Below are 12961 nucleotides of genomic sequence, written 5' to 3'. Positions count from 1 at the left end.
TGTTGAGCTTAAAGTGTGTTATTTGTGTGCTTAAATGAGAAGGAAGTGCATCAAGGAGTCTAGAAAGGAAAGTAAGCTTGTGGATCTTGGATTATCATCTTCTTGGGAAGCTCCAGAAGGTAAAAATATGTTGCCTTTATGCTTGGTTTACTAACATCTCATCTTGGTAGCTTTATGGTGTTTTTTGTCCCAAAAAGTCCCATTGTTGTGCATGTTTGGTGTTGGACGTTTTAAGCAGTCCTTTTAGACCATATAAAGGATTCTAAGCCATAAAAATGAGGTCCCTTTTAGCTAGTTTTGATCCATGCTTCTTATAGAAGGTGTTAATGGGTTAAGACCATGTATTAATGACATTTTGGACATCTAAAGTTATAAAGTTGGAGACTTTGTGACTCTAAGGTGCATTTGGACCATGGATATGAAGTTTGTGCTTAAGCTATTAAGAACTTATTGAGGTTGTGGTCTCTGCGAGGGTACACCCCGCGTAGAAAGGAGTACGCCATACATACTTGGTCAATGTACCCGTATTTCAGTCAATGCGAAGCTTCTGTACGCTGTGTGTACCTACGGAGTACGCCCCTCATACTCGCATGGTTCAGCCGTTTGTGAGTTAACTCAGCTGGGTTGACTCGGTTCGGTTGACACGTCTTGGTTTACTCAGTGGGTATATGGATTGAGTAGTTGACCTTGAGTTGACCAAGTTTGACCTTTAAGGGTATTTTGGGTAATATTGGGTTTTGATGGAATTGGTTACATGGTGTTTTTAGGCATTGAGTTGTGAGTTGAGATTCAGAGTCAGGCCCTATCAGTTCTATGCTGCTTGTGAGGTGAGTTTTCCTCACTATACTTTCGACTCGAAGGCACAAAGGCCAGCCCATTGGCTGATAACATACTATTGTGGATATGCCTAGTATAAAATAGATATGCATGCAAGTTTTTGATATGCTAGTTTGGTAGATCTATAGGACTGCCTAAGAGACTGTCTGTTTATCTGTATATGATGTTATCTATTATATGTCGACATATCGTATGGGTTGGGTTGAGGTTGTATTGCTCCGTGCTGTAGCCAATAAACCTTGGAGCATACCAGTTATGAGCTGAGGGCCATGAAAGGCATCCCAAACTCATACTGAGGGATTATGAGCATTCGAGATACGAGCTAAGGGTCGGGATGGGCATGCCAGACTCGTACTGAGGGCTTAGAGGTATTCAGTTCGAGAACTAATCAGGCCAAAGAGCAAGTCAGTCATAAGCTGTGGGCCTATGGGGCAAGCCAGACTAATGTTGTTTGCTCAAGGTTAATCCACTCTATTAGTTGTGGAACCATTTCTTGGATATAGTGTCTAAGTCCATAACTATATTTGGTATGTACTTGACCTGACCCGGCATGGTCCATTTGGGTTGCACTTCACCCGAACAATTTATGGATAATCTTTTGAGAATAGTACAAGTTATGATTTATTAATATATTATAAGTTCTAATATATTAATATAAGATCATATTATTTAATTAGTATTGATCTATAATTAATCTAGGATTAATTTAGAGATCAAAGATATTACTAATTAAATATGGGCTTCAATATTGATATAGTGTAACGACCAAAAGTTTCAACACAATTTAAACTTTTCAAAAACAACCCATTTTAATAATGTTATTACAAAAAGGTTTTCAATACATTTATTATCAGAGTATTCCCAGAACCATCTCATAAACATAAACACGAGGAGCGGTACGATCACGCCTTCGCCTTGCCACGGTCTCCTGAGGAACCTGAAAAACATTTAAACCACAACCGTAAGCCCGAAAGCTTAGTGAGATATCCCCAAAATACCAATCACAAATACGCCTTTCCAGGCCACGACCTTCCGGTCCCAAGCATATCGCCTTCCGGCCCATAACATATTGCCTTCCGGCCCATAACATAAATAGCATACATAACATAACGAGACATAGAACAACCATGCATATCGGGTCAAACTCCAGTCCAAACAACCATGTGCACATAACATATAATCATATAAGAGTTCACAGTCAACAAATCGATCAAACAGATCACATAACATATCATCACCCTAACCAGGATACCGACCTAGCCGATCACTAGCATAACATCACCCTACGTCTCAGCCAAAATACTACTTACGTACATACGCCTTTCCAGGCCATGACCTTCCGGTCCACATCACAATGCCTTCCGGCCCATAACATAAAATGCCTTCCGGCCCATAACATATGCCTTCCGGCCCATATCATAATGCCTTCCGGCCCATATCACGCAATATCATAACAACAGATACCTGGATTTCCATCTGATAAATGGGCGGCCTTGGTGCCTTAGACCCGGTTGATATAGTGAGGATAACTCACTTCGTGAATGCCGATACTCGGAACTGAAGAAGCAGACTCTCGAACCACCAACTCACCAAAAATCCCAAACTAACCATCATCACAAAATAAACATAAGGCCAAGCATACATCCACTTATCGGGCCAACGCCAAAGTACAAATCTTATACAAAGTCCAACATTGGCCCAATTTACCAAATTGGGCCCACTTCACCAAATGGGCCTAGATCCAACGTCCATAACATTAATTGGGCCCAAAATACTCTATTCATAATTTCCAAACTTGGCCCAAACACCAACAACCCACAAACGGACGAAACTCAAAAGTCCAATATTAAGGTTCATTCAGGGGGAAGTACGTTGGGCGTACCCTCCTTGGTACGCAGGGCGTGCACACTGAAACGTGACTGGGGATCGGGGCTCTGGCCCACTACGCGGGGCGTAACTACACTATTCATTAAGTCATTATAACTTCTTAATGGCTTAAGCTATTAAGCCCAAACTTCAGATCCCTAGGCCAAATATGATTAGAATTCATAAAGTCTCAAACTTTATCACTTGGGACGTCCATAAGCTCTTAATCCAAGGTCTTAATCCATTAAGACCCATATATCTCACACATGGAACAACTACAGCCCTTGGGACCTCATTTTTCTCACTCAAGACCTCTCCAAAGGTCTGAAAGGACAGATAATCTCGGGCAACACAACGCACGAATCAAGATGAGAACTTTAGGACAAGAAGGATGCTAAAAACTTCACAACACTTAGATCTATGCAAAATAAGTGGCAAGCAAGAAGCTTTATACCTCAAATAAGCTTCAAAGGATGATATATCTTCAGATCTACAAGCTCCAATCGTTCCTTCCCTTCTTTAACAACTTCTCCTTTCTTCTTCTAGCTTTTCTTTTGCCAAAAATATCTTTCCAAGGTCAAACACACCCAACAATGGAGGAATACGGGTTTCTAGGGTTTCTGAGGTTAAGGATGAGCTTAAGGAGGCTAGGGTATGAACCAACATATTCCTTATATAGTGGTGGCCCTTAAATTAGGGTTTGGGGTTTCTGAGAGTACGCTGGGCGTACTCACCCGGCCACCCCGCCATCTTTCTCTCTATTACGCTGGGCGTACGTCCAACTTACGCTGGGCGTACCCATCCAAACTCAAAATACATACATGCATGCCATGCATGCATGGGACCTTTTCCCACTTACTCCACAAAGAAACATAAACAATACTCATCTTCAAAACACCGCAACTCCTCTAATCTAAACCCACTCCCAAATAACTTTTCATTCATACGAGGGTGGCGAGAAGCCCAATGCTTCTAACAACATACACCGGCCCGAAACCTTCTCGGATGAAACCCATTTCCCATGAAAGGACCAGAATTACCCTTCTTCTTAAATCTCAGGGACTCATAATTAAACACTTAAAGAGCGGGGTGTTACAATTCTCCCCCACTTAAAATAGGCTTTGTCCTCGAAGGCTATGACAACTCTACTCCGAAACTGTCCCTGCAATGCACCGCCTGGCATTCACCGAACCAGGCTAACCAAGACTCAACCATCGAAATTCGAAACCCAACTTTATCTTTCTTGCTGACGGGATGACACATGCTTCAGCCCTAGAGCAACTCCCACGAGTTCTCCACCGCAATCTCATATTCGCACCAAACTGGTTCTGGTGTCCTCGGGTTAGGAAAACCCCAATACACTGCTGACACTTCCAAACATCCTTCCAGATGCATTTCACCACATAAACACATCTATCTGGAATTCTGAAATTCCGTCCATGCATTCCTGCCGAACCTCAGCAACCATCCACCCCGGATGTGCTCCCATACCACTGCCGCAACCTAACTTCTCAACGACCAAAATTGGGCCACTCCCATCATAACCCTGAGCTGCTACTTCCAATTTCGTGGATTTACATTCCCTTAGCATGACCGCTAACCATGCGACATACATGTTCTGAACCTGCTCGCAAGGACTCTCGAGTCCATGCACTACCTCCACCAATCATAATCAAAACCCGGGGCCAGACCTTCTAATGCTAAAACATGACAACATACCCAACCCATTTCCTCGAACCGATCCGATAATACTTGCAAAGTCTTCAGCATGATTGGGCTACCTCACCAGGTCTTCAGTCAATCTGGACCACTCTCAAAACCTTCAGCCAATCTGGGCCGCCCTCCAGGGCCTTCAGCCTGAATGGACCGTCCTCCGAGCCTTCTGCCTGACTGGTATGCCTACCGGCCTTCAGTCTATCCGGACCGCTCAACTAGCCTTCATCACTCCGAGTCATCTCTCCGGGGAAATCCTCCCATGCATACTGTTCTAGCCCTCAAAGGGTTCCGAACTCTATCTTCATCATACATACTCGATCCCGGCCTGATCCCAGGCCCTCTGCAATCAAATGCCATAGGTCTGTATCCTGCCCGCACGCCTGCTACTCACTCATACCAGCCTGCTCTCGGCTAACAGAAACACTGCTGAAACCCAAACAGCTAAACAATCTCTCATGCCCATCGACCATCCGGAGAATTTCCAATTCTCCCCCACTTACCTTGCACAAAACCTAACCCTTACACGCGGACTGATTCCCACTAGAACTAGCAACCTTCAGAAAATCACATCTCCACAATGATCATCCTGCTCGAAAGAAACTCAATCTTCCGCTAACCACTCCTCAGACTGCAGATGCTACCCGACATTCAGACCAACGCCATATTTCCACTAGTAACCCTCACGAATGATAACCAACAAAAACCCAAACTTTAACCCATAACCAAACCAAACCCTCAAGGAACAACGGATACCAAAACGAAAACCACACAAAGAGACTAGCAGATAATAATACTTCCACAATAATCACAAGATAACAAGATAACAAGATATCAAGAAAGGAACATACCCGCAGCTGCATCCAGCACTGCTCTGACCTCCTCTGCGGAAAGCTAAAAAGCACGACCCTAAGCCCTTGGGGGCTCTGCTCCATCCTGACCTCCTCCTGCGATCCTCAAGGTGGCCGGTGCTGGAGCTTGCACCAGTCCTGCAACAAGCTGTGGGCAGTTGACCCTCAAGTGCCCAACCTGATGACAATGATAACAAATTCTCAAATCCCGAACCGGCACTGACTGCCGGCAATCCCTCGCATAGTTCCCTTCCTTTCCGCACTTGCGGCATGCACCACCGGACCGACAAACTCCGGTGTGACCCCTCCCACACTTTCCACAAATGTGGCTGCCCTGATCTCGCATCCTGGAATCAACGGTCTTAGACCGTTTCGTCGTTGGCTGCAACTGCACCGGAGCTTGCCTCAGCTCTCGCAACTGCAACTCAATCTCTAACTCATGCCGCCTGGCGGCCTCCTGCGACTCCAACAAGGTCTCGCACCTCTGCGCGGACAGAAACTGCCTGATGTCCCTCTTTAGCATACTCAGATATCGGGACATCTGAGCCTGCTCCGAAGTGAACTCAGGGCAAAACATCGCCCTCTCAGCAAACATCGTGGTGATTTCCATCACCGACTCCAAATCCTGCTTCAGCTCAAGGAACTCCTGAGCCTACCTCTCCCTCTCGACCTGTGGAACATAACGAGTGCTGAACATCTCTCTGAACTGATCCCATGAAAACGCAACCCTCAGCACATCCGAGTATGACCCCGTGGTCAATCTCCACTAATCCTTTGCCCCGAGCCTTAACAGGTTCAGAGCACACCTCACCCTCTGATCAGCAGGGCGTGAACACATGAAGAAACACCCCTCCACATCTGATAACCATCTCATAGCAACGATCGGATCCTGAACTCCATCAAAGGTGGGAGGCTTTGTATTATCGAAGTCCCGATACTGAAAACCTCTACTAGCTCCTCCCCATGCCGCTACTACAGCCGCTGTAGCCGCCGCGACAGCTGTCTCAGTGAGAGCCGCATAGCGCTCATCAAAATACTCCACCATGGCAGTCTTGATCGACCCAAACAGTTCCGGCAGCTCGGCCCGGAACAACAAAGCAACGTCAACATGCAGGATCTCATGAATCCTCGCATCCAACTCGCGCGTGCTCATCTGACCGATAACCTCAGGCGGCACAGACCCGCCCTGAACTCCCTCTCCTGCTCCCAATCCCGACCCGGATCGACTCCCAGCATGCTTCGGAATCTCCATACTCAAAAACACCACAAAATCTCAGACACTTTCCACAACCCGAGAACCAACTCTCAACCCAACCCTAGAGGTCATGGCTTCCCCGATACGCATATGGGTCCTGTGCTTTCAGTATTACGGGCCCATACTACCTTCCACACCTACCCATATTTGTATGATGTACTACCACAACACCCTAGTGACAAATATACATAGCAAGCGCTCAATCCTCACTCCTAGAGGAACACTGGAAATCTCATACAGAGGAAAACCCTAGGCTAGCAGGCATCATAAAACAGGCAACATCATAATGAAATCCTGAAGATCCCTAGCCTAGTACTCGCATGCTGTTCAATCAAGCTCGAAAACAAATATCATGTATGGTATTTTGGGGTTACTTACTGGCTCTGGCTGATCGTACCTCGGCGTCCTCTTTTTACTTAATTTGAAAACCATTTGAAATTCTCTTTTTGAAAACTCTCCTTGATTTGAGTCTGGATTCACACGAATGTTCCTCCAATTCACTCAAACCAAGGCTCTAATACCAACTTGTAACGACCAAAAGTTTCAACACAATTTAAACTTTTCAAAAACAACCCATTTTAATAATGTTATTACAAAAAGGTTTTCAATACATTTATTATCAGAGTATTCCTGGAACCATGTCATAAACATAAACATGAGGAGCGGTACGATCACGCCTTCGCCTTGCCACGGTCTCGTGAGGAACCTAAAAAACATTTAAACCACAACTATAAGCCCGAAAGCTTAGTGAGATATCCCCAAAATACCAACCACAAATACGCCCTTCCAGGCCACGACCTTCCGGTCCCAAGCATATCGCCTTCCGGCCCATAACATATTGCCTTCTGGCCCATAACCTATTGCCTTCCGACCCATAACATATATAGCATACATAACATAACGGGACATAGAACAACCATGCATATCGGGTCAAACTCCAGTCCAAACAACCATGTGCACATAACATATAATCATATAAGAGTTCACAGTCAACAAATCGATCAAACAGATCACATAACATATCATCACCCTAACCAGGATACTGACCTAGCCGATCACTAGCATAACATCACCCTACGTCTCAGCCAAAATACTAATTAAGCACATACGCCTTTCCAGGCCATGACCTTCCGGTCCACATCACAATGCCTTCCGGCCCATAACATAAAATGCCTTTCGGCCCATAACATATGCCTTCCGGCCCATATCATAATGCCTTCCCGCCCATATCACGCAATATCATAACAGCAGATACCCGGATTTCCATCTGATAAAGGGGCGGCCTTGGTGCCTTAGACCCTGTTGATATAGTGAGGATAACTCACTTCGTGAATGCCGATACTCTGAACTAAAGAAGCAGACTCTCGAACCACCAACTCACCACAAATCCCGAACTAACCATCATCACAAAATAAACATAAGGCCAAGCATACATCCACTTATCGGGCAAAGGCCAAAGTCCAAATCTTATACAAAGTCCAACATTGGCCCAATTTACCAAATTGGGCCCACTTCACCAAATGGACCTAGATCCAACGTCCATAACATTAATTAGGCCCAAAATACTCTATTCATAATTTCCAGACTTGGCCCAACCACCAACAACCCACAAACGGCCCAAACTCGAAAGCCCAATATTAAGGTCCATTTAGGGGGAAGTACGCTGGGCGTACCCTCCTTGGTACGCGGGGCGTACACACTGAAACGTGACTGGGGATCGGGGCTCTGGCACACTACGCGGGGCGTAATCATGTGTTACGCGGGGCATAACTGCGCTAATCATTAAGCCATTATAACTTCTTAATGGCTTAAGCTATTAAGCCCAAACTTCAGATCCCTAGGCCAAATACGATTAGAATTCATAAAGTCTCAAACTTTATCACTTGGGACGTCCATAAGCTCTTAATCCAAGGTCTTAATCCATTAAGACCCATATATCTCACACATGGAACAACTACAGCCCTTGGGACCTCATTTTTCTCACTCACGACCTCTCCAAAGGTCTGAAAGGACAGATAATCTCGGCCAACACAACGCATGAATCAAGATGAGAACTTTGGGACAAGAAGGATGCTAAAAACTTCACAACACTTAGATCTATGCAAAATAAGTGGCAAGCAAGAAGCTTTATACCTCAAATAAGCTTCAAAGGATGATATATCTTCAGATCTACAAGCTCCAATCGTTCCTTCCCTTCTTTAACAACTTCTCCTTTCTTCTTCTAGCTTTTCTTTTGCCAAAAAGAGCTTTTCAAGGTCAAACACACCCAACAATGGAGGAATACGAGTTTCTAGGGTTTCTGAGGTTAAGGATGAGCTTAAGGAGGCTAGGTTATGAACCAACATATTCCTTATATAGTGGTGGCCCTTAAATTAGGGTTTGGGGTTTCTAAGAGTACGCTGGGTGTATCTCTAGTACGCTGGGCGTACTCACCCGGCCACCCCGCCATCTTTCTCTCTATTACGCTGGGCGTATGTCTAGCTTACGCTGGGCGTACCCAGCTAAACTCAAAATACATACATGCATGACATGCATGCATGGGACCTTTTCTTACTTACTCCACAAAGAACCATAATCAATACTCATCTTCAAAACACCGCAACTCCTCTAATCTAAACCCGCTGGCAAATAACTTTTCATTCATACGAGGGTGGTGAGAAGACCAATGCTTCTAACAACATACACCGGCCCGAAACCTTCTCGGATGAAACCCATTTCCCGTGAAAGGACCAGAATTACCCTTCTTCTTAAATCTCAGGGACTCATAATTACACACTTAAAGAACGGGGTGTTACATATAGTGTGGGCTAATGCTTATTTGGAATGGGCTAGGCTTGCATGGAAAAGTCCATGGATACTCCATGGAGCTTTAACCCATGGATCTCATGGAAATGAAGAGACATGGGTATTAGGGTTTACATGTATGTAACCCTAATCCACCACACTATATAAAGGAGGCTTTGGTTCTTGAAATCATACTAGTTGAGGTGAGTAAAGCAAGAGGGCTGATTTCAAGATAGTAGTGACTGTTCTCTCAAAGTTCCAAGTTTGTGGTGATTTGTGATTTCCATTTGTGACATCCACACTATTGGTTCTAGTCTCTAAAACTCCAAGGAATCAACTACAACTACAAGGTAAGTATTTCTACTAGCTTTATTTGATTCATGTTCCCCATGCCATGCTAGTTAGGATATGAACCTTGGAAAAATAATTATTTGCATTTATCTTAGACAAACATAGATCCAAGGTTTATTAGGGTTGCATGTACACTTAGGAAGTGTTAGAATGCTCAAAACCCATCAGTGGTATCAGAGGCTAGGCTTGTTTGTTTGATACTTGATGCAATATATTAGAAAAAGTCGAAAAACTTGCTGTCTGCTTGATGAACCCGCCGAGTCCATGGGGGGACTCACCGAGTTCATGTGTATCTTCAACCTACTCGCTGAGTAGGTTCACGCACTCGGCGAGTAGGAGCCACAGAGTGCAGATTTTCGACTTTAGTTGCTGGAAATGGACTAGAAACATTACCCTAAACTGTTTTGGTACTTGAAAACTTGTTTTAGATGGTGTAATGTCTTTGCTAATCCATTTACAACAACTAGTTATCAAAATTACAAAGTTTTAAGTGTAATTTTTGATTAATGAAAGTGTTCATATTCATGCTCTTGATCTTATGATGTTTAGATGATCATAGGAATTATTTGTAACCTATGTGGTAGATTAATTCTTGATCATAATGTGTTTTCATGGAGTCCATAACTTGCCCTCAAGTTATGGAAAACCAAGAGTCACATTTGAATTAAAACCATTAAAAGAACACAAGAGTTAGAAAAATGAAGAGTCTTCATTTTATTACTCTATTTAACTCATAAGTTACAAGAAATGAAAAGTTTTGAAAGTTTACAAAACTTGCCCTCTAGTTTTGGAATAAGTAAAGTCATATTAACAACTTTAGTTCCAACCGTTAGAATTTTAAAAGTTAAAATTCAACCCTTATACTTATAGTATTATGATTTAATATATATATATATATATATATATATATATATATATATATATATGTATAAGAACAAAGTCGTCTTACCGCTAGTACGCCTCATTCACGAAGCCGGTCTATAAGGTGGGTATAAGGTTGTTGCCTATAAAATGGCAACTTAATGGGTGTCCACTCTCACCCACCGCTTGCTTGACTGGTGGAGGGTCGTTAGCCGAACTGGTAAGACAAGGACTTACAAATTCTCATTAAAAGTATGATGAATATTATAAAGTAAATAAATGTTTTATTAAATTCCCAATCTTAGTTACTTTAGGAAAAATGTGACTAAGGTGCTAATCCATGAAATTACACTTTACACTTTGTTTAAGTCGTTAGTGGAGCGCGTGTGGTTAACCACGCTAACTTGGACTTAACAAGGTAGGTAAAGGGTGACTTAATATTTATCATAGTATCGATGGAGCGTGTGTGGTTAACTGGCACATCGATTGAGGGGTAATTTATTAAGGGTACCAAGTAATTTGCATGGTTACTTCACACCTCGTTTTGTGATCCTCGGCATCCCAGTCACAAAACTTGGAGGGCACACTCGAGATTGAAACATGCCTTTCAAAAGTTCATTGAATCTCAAAAGAATCTAGGAGTTTCTAAGAACCAAATTAAATATTCTAATACTTCAACTTTGGTGGAAATTGGTGAATCGTCATTCACCTACCTTTCAAATATGTTATTACATAGATTACGGCATACCTCCTCTAAGTATAATATATTGTGATTGGGTCCTAGCGTTAATACTACATTTGGGTGTTTTATTAAGGACTATCTCTATATCTAAACTAATCCTTCTTTCTTCTCTTACAAGATGTCTGCAAACAACGCTGCTTCTGGCTCTAATCCTAGTGGCTCCTTTTCTCTTATGAACTTGTGTGGGAAAGTCACTTTTGATGGATCCAACTTTAATGAATGGATCAGAAACATCAGAATGATTACTCGCTACAAGGACAAGGAATATGTCCTCGATAAGGATCTTAAGGAGATTGATGAGACAATTGCTACTCCTCAAGAGATCGCTGAGTTTAGGGCACATGAAAGGGATGCAACCAAAGTGGCATGCATCATGATGGCCACTATGACTGCGGATCTCCAAAGATCCTATGAAGATTTCTACCCCTATGAGATGCACCAAGACTTGATGGAAAGATACCATCAAAGTACTCGTCAAGATAGGTATGAAATCATCTCCTCCATGATAACAACTCGCATGAAGGATGGTGAACCCATCACGGGCCACATGCAGAAAATGCAAAGATTTGTGGACCGTTTGCTGAAGCTAAATGTAAACTTCCCCGAGGAGCTTGCAATAGATATCATTTTGCACTCCTTACCTTCATGTTATGATCAATTCCGCATGACATACCACATGAACAAGGAAGATGTCACACTCAGCAAACTTCAAGGACTCTTAAAGACCGCAGAAAGTGGTCTTAAGGGTAAGGCAATTGTTACTCCTACTCCTACCAACACCGCCCCTGTATTGGAAATCGGGAAATGATGAAGGAAGAAGAGAAAGAGTTCTTAGAAGGGTACCAAGGTTAGGACCCTTGATGGCTCTTCTTGAAGTGGAACCAAGAAAGGTTTCATCACTCCTTCTTCTGACCCAAAAGAGGCTGAATGCTTCTATTGCCATGAAAAGGCACATTGGAAGCGGAACTACCCAAAGTACAAGCAAGATGTGAACGATGGGAAAGTTAAACCCAACCATGCAGGTATTTACACTATCATTTCTAATAACTCACCCAATTCTAACTCTTGGGTCCTTGATACCGGTTGTGGTATTCATATATGTTCTGATTTACAGGGACTAAGAAGAAGTGATAATGTGGAGCAAGGAAGAATAAACTTGATCATGGGAAACAAGAAAGCTTCACCTGTCACCAAGATTGGAGTTTATACTTTATCGCTAAGTAGTAGGTTTAGTTTAGATTTGAATAAGTGTTGTTATTTGCTAGAAATGGCAAGAAATATTATTTCCTTTCATGCATTGTATAAACAAGGTTTCACCTTTTCATTTTATAATGAAGTTGGTTTGATTAATGCTTTCTTTAATAATGTTCTTTATTTTAAAGCATTACCTTGTGATGGTTTGTATGAAGCTGTGTCTGTTGTAGATAACTTAGGAAATAATGTGATGTGTATTGATTCTATTAATAATAATTACTTGGATAAAGCATCATTATGGCATTGTCGTCTTGGACAAATAAGCAAGAAACGCATAGGCCAACTCCAAAAGGATGGAGTCTTGGAGTCGTTTGACCTAAAGTCAGATGATAGTTGCGAATCATGCTTACTTGGAAAAATGACAAAGTCACCCTTCACAGGCTCTTGTGAGAGGGGTGAAGGTTTGTTGGACCTTGTACACAGGGATGTGTGTGGACCATTCAAACA

This window comes from Lactuca sativa, chromosome 4, assembly GCF_002870075.4.
Source record: "Lactuca sativa cultivar Salinas chromosome 4, Lsat_Salinas_v11, whole genome shotgun sequence".
Lineage (NCBI taxonomy): Eukaryota > Viridiplantae > Streptophyta > Magnoliopsida > Asterales > Asteraceae > Lactuca > Lactuca sativa.
This window is presented reverse-complemented; position numbering follows the sequence as displayed.